A 9,654-nucleotide genomic window follows, 5' to 3' on the forward strand; every position below is an offset into this window, starting at 1 on the left:
TCCCTACCCCTCCCCACAACAGACACCCTGTGAGGTAGGCGGGGCTGAGAGAGCTCTCTCGAGAATTGCCCTTGAGAGAACAGCTCTGAAAGAACTTGTGACTGACCCAAGGTCACACCAGCAGCTGCATGTGGAGGAGTGGGGGAATCAAACCCGGTTCTCCCGGATCAGAGTCCACACTCTTCACCACTACACCAAACTGCCAGATTTGGGGGGAGGGAGCCTGATGAGGTTGGGGTTTGGGGAGGGGAGGGACCGCGGCCGGATATAATGCCACAGAGTCCACCCTCCAAAGCAGCCTTTTTCTCAAACCCGGTTCTCCCAGATTAGAGTCCGCACACTTAACCACTACACCAAACTGGCTCTCTGCACCAAACTGGCTCTATGAAGCTGCTTTACCCTGAATCGGACCACTGCTCCATCAAAGTCAGTCTGGTCTACGCGGACTGACCCTGGTTGCCCAGGATCTTAGACCAGTGTTCCCTCTAAGCTGAGTTAGTGTGAGCCAGCTCAGAGTTTTTTTTAGCCTCCGGCTCACACATTGTTGTCTTAGCTCAGGAAGGAAGGCTCCAGAACAAACTGATTTGTGCAGCAGCCCAATCGCTCACAACTTCTGCTCACAAGACTCCCTAGCTTAGAGGGAGCATTGACAGAGGTCTTTCGCATCACTTGCTACCTCATCCTTTAAAGTGCTGGGGGGTTGAAGAAGAGGAGCAGAGCTGGTTTTTAACACATGGATGTTATTCCAGAGACAAGATTAGGCCATTTCGAACACCAGATTTCTGGGGAGAAACTAATGGAGAATTGTTTTTGAGACGTCCCATCTTTCAAATCTAGTTTGAGCTTTTCTCTACCCGAAGAAGTCTCAAAGCGGCTTACAGCCACCTTCCGTTCCTCTCCCCACAACAGGTGCCTTGTGAGGCAGGTGGGGCTGAGAGAGTTTGGAGAGAACTGTGACTGGCCCAAGGCCACCCAGCAGGCTTCAATGGGGAGGAGTGGGTGGGGGGAGTGGGAAATCAGGCCCCGCTCTCCAGATTAGAGTCCGCCGCTCTTAGCCACTACGCCACATGAGATTGAACCTGGGACCTTCTATGTGACAAGCAAATGCTCTGTCGCTGAGCCACGGGGCCCCTCCCCAAAATACTGAGACTGGCCCCAGATCGCCGAGCAAGCTTCCATTGCAGAGTGAGGAATTTGGACCTGGGTTTTCCAAATCCTAGACCAGTGATGGCGAACCTTTTAGAGACCGAGTGCCCAAAGTAAAGGTAAAGGTTCCCTTGCTCGAAAGCCAGTCGAATCCGACTCTAGGGTTGCGGTGCTCATCTCTGTTTCAAAGCCAAAGAGTCAGCACTGTCCGAAGACGTTTCCATAGTCATGTGGCCGGCATGACTAAACACCAAGGCGCACGGAACGCTGTTACCTTCCCACCGAAGCGGTACCTATTTATCTACTTGCAATTTCTTGCTTTCGAACGGCTAGGTTGGCAGGAGCTGGAACTAGAGATGGGCGCTCACTCCGTCATGCGGCACCCGGGTCTCGAACTGCTGAACTACCGACCTTCCACAGCCTGCAGTTCAGCGTCTTAACCACTTGAGCCACCGCAGCTCCAAAAAAAGCCACCGAGTGCCCAAACTGCGACCCAAAACCCACTTATTTATCGCAAAGTGCCAACACGGCAATTTAACCTGAATACGGAGGTTTTACTTTAGAAGAAAACAACTCATACATTAACTTCAGATGATCCAAACAAAGTAAGGAAAGCAATCCCAAATGCTTTCATTGACTTAAAATGATTTGGCAGAGAATCCGACACTTTAATGATGGTCTGGGCCGGGCTGGGGCGATGTGCCACGCGTGCCCACTGAGAGGGCTCTGAGTGCCACCTCTGGCCCCCGTGCCATAGGTTCGCCACCACTGTCCTAGACCGACACTTTAACTGCTACACAATGCTGGGAGGTGAAATGTCCATGCTCCATTCAGACCACCCCACCCACAAAAAAGTTTTGGAACCAAATTAGACAGGATGGGGGTCACATGAACACATGAAATTGTCTTCTAGTGAATCACACCACTGTTAGATCAAGTTCAATAACATCTGTTCAGACTGGCAGCAGCTCTCCAGGGACTAGCCAATCAAATCTTACTTTGCTGATTTAACAACATAAAATGCATCGTTTATAATTCGGCATATACAATTGTCTCCTGCCAACCTAGCAGTTCGAAAGCAAGAAATTGCAAGTAGATCAATAGGTACCACTTCGGTGGGAAGGTAACAGCGTTCTGTGCGCCTTGGTGTTTAGTCATGCCGGCCACATGACCACGGAAACGTCTTCGGACAGCGCTGGCTCTTCGGCTTTGAAACGGAGATGAGCACCGCAACCCTAGAGTCGGATTCGACTGGCTTTCGAGCAAGGGAACCTTTACTTTTACCTTTATATACAATTGTACTACTGGGTGCACTTATGGAAGTATAAAGATCTTCATTTTCTGGAAGAAAAACCACAAGTACAGCCGATACTTGAAAAAGAGAGGTATCGCTACCCAAAATGTCCCAATTTATCCATCGGAAAAATGGAAGAAGTCCTCTGTCTTTCTCACGCTATACAACTTGGGTGTGGAAAGTCTTGCCTTAAGAAGCATTTGATGCCTTCTCAATGACAAAACAGCTCAGGGTTCTCTTTCCAGGGCTCCCCAAATTTGCGGTTGGAAGAACATGAACAAAAACGGGCAAAAACGTTATTCCCCTCAAGTTTTTTTTCTGGCTTTTCCCAGGCCTTCACTCCGCCACCCCCACCCCCCAAACACCCTCGCTTTCTCACAAGTTGCTGGTTTTTCACCGCATCGGCACTTTGGGCAGAAACTTCACAAAGAAGGAGATCAAACCCAGAGACGCGAGATGAGAAATCTGCTCTAGATGAGAAAAATGTGCTGATGCGCCGTCTCTGAACGCTGAGCAAACTAACGCCCTGTCGGTTCCAGCCACACCCAGGTCCTCGCCGGCTTTTAATCATATGGCGGAAGCTGCCTGTACAGTTCTAAACACCCCCCCCAGTTCTTCCTTTATTGCCAAACCCTAGGAATGTGCTTTTTAAAACAGTTAGAAATCTGAATTCAAAACCTTAAGATGACATTGCAGATGTATGGTTGGCTGAACATGGAAACCTCCACGTTCAGAGGCAGTCAACCTCTGAATCCCGGTGCCACGAGGCAACAGGCCTCGGCCTCTATGCCCTGTTGCTGGCCATCCAGAGGAACTGGTTGGCCGGTGTGTGAGACGGGATGCTGGACTAGATGGACCCTCACTGGTCTGATCCAGCAGGGCTCCTCTTAGGTTCTTATCAGGGGAAGGCCTCGGCCTCTATGCCCTGTTGTTGGCCCTCCAGAGGAACTGGTTGGCCCCTGTGTGAGATGGGATGTTGGACTAGATGGACCACTGGTCTGATTCAGCAGGGCTCTTCTTAGGTTCTTATCAGCGGAAGGCCTCGGCCTCTATGCCCTGTTGTTGGCCGTCCAAAGGAACCAATTGGCCACTGTGTGAGACAGGAGGCTGGACTAGATGGACCCCCACTGGTCTGATCCAGCAGGGTTCTTCTGATGCCCTTACCAGGGGAAGGCCTCGGCCTCTATGTTGCTCTGTTGTTGGCCATCCAGAGGAACTGGTTGGCCACTGTGTGAGAAGGGATGCTGGACGATGGACTATTGGTCTGATCCAGCAGGGCTCTTCTTAGGTTCTTATCAGGGAAAGGCCTCGGCCTCTATTCCCTGTTGTTGGCTGTCCAAAGGAACCAATTGGCCACTGTGTGAGACTGGACGCTGGACTAGATGGACCCTCACTGGTCTGATCCAGCTGGGCTCTTCTGATGCCCTGAAGAGATTGGATTTATACTCCGCCCTTCACTCGGAGTCTCAGAGCGGCTTACAAACTCCTTTCCCTTCCCCTCCCCACAACAGACACCCTATGAGGTAGGTGGGGCTGGGAGAGCTCTTTCAAGAACTGCCCTTTCAAGGACAGCTCTGACAGCACTTTGACTTGCCCAAGGTCATCCAGCAGCTGCACGTGGAGGACTGGGGGATCAAACTCAGATTAGAGTCCGTGCTCCTAACCACTACACCAAACTGGCTCTTAACCACTACAGCAAACGAGCCCGGAGCTCAGAGCTCATGCAGAGATACAGCAGGCAGACTCCTGGGGAGAGGGCCTCCTTCCATAGCTCTGCAGCAAAACTGACGGAATGATCCAGTGATCCCTGCCATAGCGACGTGGCGGAGTTCCCTATGCTTGGCAGAGGCGGGAAATGCAAGGAGCCAAGACTGGAGCGAGGCAGCGTGCAGAGTTGCAGCCGGCTGCCTCTTCTCGATGGGTAGTTCAGTCTCCGAGGACCCTTTGATGAATGTACGGTATTTATTCGAGTGGGCAAAATGTGGACATTCCTGCAGCTGAGCAACGCTGTGTGACAGATGAAGGCCGTTTGGTTTCCCCTTCGTAGCTCTATCCCAATAATCTGTTTGGGAGCTGGTGTTTCTTTCAGTTTCCGTCAACAACGGCTGCTATCTCTTTTCAGGCGTTGGCAAATCTCAACCGACGGAGTTGTGAAACGCGGGCTCCCTGGGCGACGCGGCCTGTTTAGGAACACGGCAAACGCGGGGGCCCAGGTTTCGTTTCGAGCATGGGCCCCGTGAGCAGTGTTCCCTCTAAGCTGAGTGAGTGTGAGCCAGCTCACAGGTTTTTTTAGCCTCGGGCTCACAGATTCTTGCCAGAGCAGGCTTATTTGACGCAGCGGCCAGATCGCTCGCTCACAACTTTAATGCCGGTAGCTCACAAGAAGACTCCACAGCTTAGAGGGAGCATGGCCCGCGAGCATACCGGTTGGCTGAACAATGCCCTGGTTCAGTGGCCGAGCGCAGGCTTTGTGCATGGGAGGTCCCAGGTATGCATGATAATACAAAACAGCCTCGCATGACGTCAGGCTAGGGAGCCGGTCTTGGCGAATGGGCAACAGGGGTAGCTGCGCTTGGCCCCGCCCCCCAAAGGAGAGTGGGAAAGAAGAAGAGGGGGCTGCTGCTATTGCTTCTGCCTGCATGTATGTGTGTGTGTGTGTCACTGGCGGCTCCCACTAAACACACCAGACCACAACTGGGACCTGGGGATTCCCTCGGAATTACAGTTCATTTCCAGGCCACAGAGATCAGTTCCCCTGGAGAAAATGGATGCTTTGGAGGGGTGGACAATAGGGCATTGTACCCCACTGAGGTCCCTGTCCTCCCCAGGGTCCATCCCCCAAATCTCTAGGAGTTTCCCAATCTCCAGGAGTTTCCCAAGCTCCCCCCCCCTGCACAGGGTGAGAGCCACCACTTGATTGGCCGAGGAGGAGATAGGATTTATACCCCGCCCTTCACTACCCGAAGGAGTCTCAGAGCGGCTTACAATCCCCTTCCCTTCCCCTCCCCACAACAGGCACCCTGCGAGGTAGGTGGGGCTGAGAGAGCTCTCTCAAGGACTGCCCTTGAGAGAACAGCTCTGAGAACTTGTGACTGACCCAAGGTCACACCAGCAGCTGCACGTGGAGGCGTGGGGAATCAAACCAATGTCTCCCAGAGTAGCATCCGCGCTCTTAGCCAGTACACCCAATGGGCTCTTAACTACTAGACCGAACTGGCTCTTAACCACAACACCAAGCTACAGCAAATGAGCCTGGAGCCGGAGCTCATGCAGAGACACAACAGGCAGACTCCTCGGGAGAGGGCGTTTTCCCACGGCTGTGCTGCAAAACTGACTGAATGATCCCGTGATCCCTGCCATGGCGACGTGGCAGAGTTCCCTGTGCCCAAGGTCACACCAGCAGCTGCATGTGGAGGAGTGGGCCATCAGACCCGGTTCCTCCCAGATTAGAGGGGGGCCAGTGGTGGGGGAAGGGGCTGTGATTCTGGGGCCCCACCCTGGACTTTCGCTCAGGGACGCAGAATCACCAAGACTGCCCCCGATTCAGACCGTTGAGCCATTTTGCCCAGATCCGTTCAGCCTGGAAGCCGCTCTGGAGCTGGAGTTTTCCATATGGAAAGAAATAAAATGGAGACACCGTGGATTGAACCTGCATCCTTCAGGATGCAAACCAGGCTCTCCGCTACTGTGTTAACCCTGTGCTGTGTGAAAAGCAGCTTGCTTCTACCTGTCCTGTTTTATGGCAGCGCCCATTCCCCGGGTGGTCCCTTATTCATACATCACCACGAACACACCTACACCAAGCTGGTACCTGCGTAGGAAGAGAACTTTTTCTTCCTCTCCCAAAAGACTAGAACTCGTGGGCATCCAGTGAAGCTGATGGGCAGGAAATTCTGGACGGACAAAAAGGAAACACTGCTTTACACGGCAGAAGGCTGATGGTATCTGAAGTGAGCGGTGACTCACGAGAGCCAGTTTGGTGTCGTGGTTAGGAGCGCGGGCTCTTATCTGGGAGAACCGGGTTCGATTCCCCACTCCTCCACTTGCACCTGCTGGTGTGACCTTGGGGCAGTCACAAGTTCTCTCAGAGCTGTTCTCTCAAGGGCAGTCCTCAAGAGAGAGCTCTCTCAGCCAATGTTCCCTCTAAGCTGTGGAGTCTTGTGAGCAAAAATTCTACTTTGTGAGCTACCGGCATTAAAGTTTTGAGCGAGCGATTTGGCTACTGCATCAATTAGTTTGCCCTGGAGCCCTCCTTCCTGAGCTGAGACAAAAATGTGTGTTGTTGTTGTTCAGTCGCACAGTCGAGTCCGACTCTTCGCGACCCCATGGATCATCTCCTGTCTTCCGCCGTCCTCTGAAGTTGGCTCAACTTCATGTTCATTGCATCGATGACACTGTCTAACCATCTCATCCTTTGCCGTCCCCGTCTTCTTTGACCTTCAATCTTTCCCAGCATCAGGGTCTTCTCCAGTGAGTGCTCCCTTCTCATTTGGTGGCCAAAGTATTTGAGCTTCAGTTTCATTATCTGGCCTTCCAGGGAACAGTCAGGGTTGATTTCTTTGAGGATTGACTGATTTGTTCTTCTTGCAGTCCAAGGGACTCTCAAGAGTCTCCTCCAGCACCATAGTTCAAAAGAATCTATTCTTCGGCGCTCGGCCTTCCTTATAGTCCAACTCTCACAGCCATACATGACTACTGGGAATACCATTGCTTTGACCATGCGGACTTTTGTTGGCAGGGTGATGTCTCTACTTTTTATCATGCTGTTTAGGTTCGCCATCGCTTTCCTCCCAAGGAGCAGGCGTCTTTTAATTTCATGGCTGCAGTCACAGTCTGCGGTGATTTGATGACTAGGGAGCCATGTACCTGATGTTATCTGCAGGTCGTCTTGAAGAAACAGGCTCTGAAGAACTGCTCTTCCAAAAGCAGCATCAGTTTTAGCACAGTGCATCATACCTCACAGGGTGTCTCTTGTGGGGAGGGGAGTTTGTAAGCCACTCTGAGACTCCTTCAGGTAGTGAATGGCGGGGTATAAATCCAATCTCTTCTTCTCATACCCGGCCACAGATTTTGTTATCGTCTTTAAGGTGCTCCTGGACAATTGCTCATTTCTACTGCTACGGACTGTCTACCTCAGCTGCCCATCTTTTTAATTGCTGGTTTCAATCCCGTCAAATTTCTCTCTTTTCTCTCTGATCTCGCTTGTCTCTAAAAGTCTGGATGTGGAAGCAGGCCAGTTGGCCGAAATTGCTTTGTGCCCTCCTTCCAATATTTCCGGAGTCAGGCACGTCTGGTTAAACAGTCCCCCGTCGCAGAACAATAGTATCGCTGGCATGGGGCCGGCCTGAAACGCAAGTAGACAGACTAATCAGGGTGGGGGGTGGGGACCAGGAGCGCTATTAAAACTTGACAAACGGCGGGATACCGAGCCATTAAAGTCGCATTTTGCTCTGCTGTTTTGATTTATCTCGTCCAGGTTCGCTCACAGTTGGCCTAGACGCTGCCTGAAAAACAGAAGATCTGTAATGATTTTTCCTCCTGAGGCTCAGGGATATATCCCCGATTGCCTAGCTAGTCACATTTCCAAAATACTGTCATTTCTCCTTTCGGAACAGCGGCTCCTGTTAGATCCGTGCTGGTATACGATGGCTTCTATTAGAGATGCCGTCCACCAATGCTCCCTCTAAGCTGTGGAGTCTTGTGAGCAAAAATTCTACTTTGTGAGCTATAAAGGGAAAGGGAAAGGTTCCCTTGCTCGAAAGCCAGTCGAGTCCGACTCTAGGGTTGCGGTGCTCATCTCCGTTTCAAAGCCGAAGAGCCAGCGCTGTCCGAAGACGTTTCCGTGGTCATGTGGCCGGCGTTGTGAGCAAGCAATCTGGCGACTGCATAAATTCGTTTGCTCTGGAGCCATCCTTCCTGAGCTAGGACAAAGATGTGTGAGCCGCCCTGAGCCCTACGGGGGAGGGCGGGATATAAATCTAATAAATGAATGAAATGAATGAATGAATGAAAAACTATGAGCTAGCTCACACTAACTCAGCTTAGAGGGAACACTGCCGTCCACCTGTTCCGAAGGTTACGTGCTTTAACAGCAGTGTTCGGTAAAAAAAACCCACCCGCTCTTTGAGCGATAAAATGAGTGGTGGGTGGTTTTAAGGGAGATCGGAGTGCACTTTGTTTCGTTCCGAAATTAGGGTTGCTATCTCCCAGGTGGTACCTGGAGATCTCCTGGGATTTACAGCTCACCTGCAGGCTAGCGTTCCCTCTAAGCTGAGTTAGTGTGAGCTAGCTCACCGTTTTTTTAGCCTCCGGCTCACAGCTTTAATGCTGATAGCTCACAAAGTAGAATTTTTGCTCACAAGGCCCCGACAGCTTAGAGACCAGTCCCCCTGGAGAAAATTACTGCTCTGGAGGGCTGACTCAGTGGCCTTGTGCCCCATTGAAGTCCCTCCCATCCCCAAACCCCGCCCTCTTCAAGCTCCACCCTCCAAATCTCCAGGTATTTCCCAACCTGGAGGTCGCAACACTATCCTAAACAGGAGGAGGCCACCATTGTGGGTATTTCCCTACCCTCCGCAAACAAAGAAATTGCTTTGGAGTTCAGCAGTCCTTTGCATCTGTTTCCCTTGCATCAACTGTGGGAGCAGGCGGCCGAATGTGTTATTATGAGCCAGTTTCGTGTAGTGGTTAGGAGAGCAGTCTCTAATCTGGGAGAACCGGGGTTGATTCCCCACGCCTCCACGTGCAGCTGCTGGTGTGACCTTGGGTCAGTCACAAGTTCTCTCAGAGCTGTTCTCTCAAGGGCAGTCCTTGAGAGAGCTCTCTCAGCCCCACCTACCTCACAGGGTGTCTGTTGTGGGGAGGGGAAGGGGAAGGGAAAGGAGTTTGTAAGCTGCTCTGAGACACCTTTGGGTAGTGAAGGGCGGGGTATAAATCCAATCTCCTCTTCCTCCTCATTTTATTTATATTTATTTGTTTGTTTAATGGAAACCCTAAATGGCTAGACATGTAATTAAACAAAGATTAATGGACATACGTTTACAAATAGATCATGGGTTACTTAATACCAGGGGTCATTTCCTGCAGGAGCGCACAGGAGGGGAGCTGCGGCAGTAAAGAGCCCAGGGGGCGGGCACATGCAACAAGCCCCACCCCCTGCTCCCAGCAGCCCTCAGAGCAAGAAGCAGCCAGGTAAGTTGCAGAGCCCCCCCCCC

General features: G+C 51.7%; 1 protein-coding gene across 4 annotated transcripts in view; it reads right to left on the reverse strand.

Annotated features, from left to right (window-relative positions):
• Positions 1-9,654, reverse strand: part of LOC107108471 (tsukushin-like) — a 26,192-nt gene that overhangs the window by 1,726 nt on the left and 14,812 nt on the right. Inside the window, exon 1 of one of the 4 annotated variants that reach the window (XM_015408908.1) lies at positions 2,820-2,831. The exons of the other annotated variants lie outside the window; for them this stretch is intronic. The gene's annotated coding sequence lies outside the window, so the exon portion shown is untranslated. Of the gene's footprint in view, positions 1-2,819; positions 2,832-9,654 lie in introns of those variants that run through there. 4 annotated transcript variants of the gene reach the window in all.

Source organism: Gekko japonicus, unplaced genomic scaffold (genome assembly GCF_001447785.1).
Source record: "Gekko japonicus isolate JY-2015 unplaced genomic scaffold, Gekko_japonicus_V1.1 scaffold6423, whole genome shotgun sequence".
NCBI classification, from domain to species: domain Eukaryota; kingdom Metazoa; phylum Chordata; class Lepidosauria; order Squamata; family Gekkonidae; genus Gekko; species Gekko japonicus.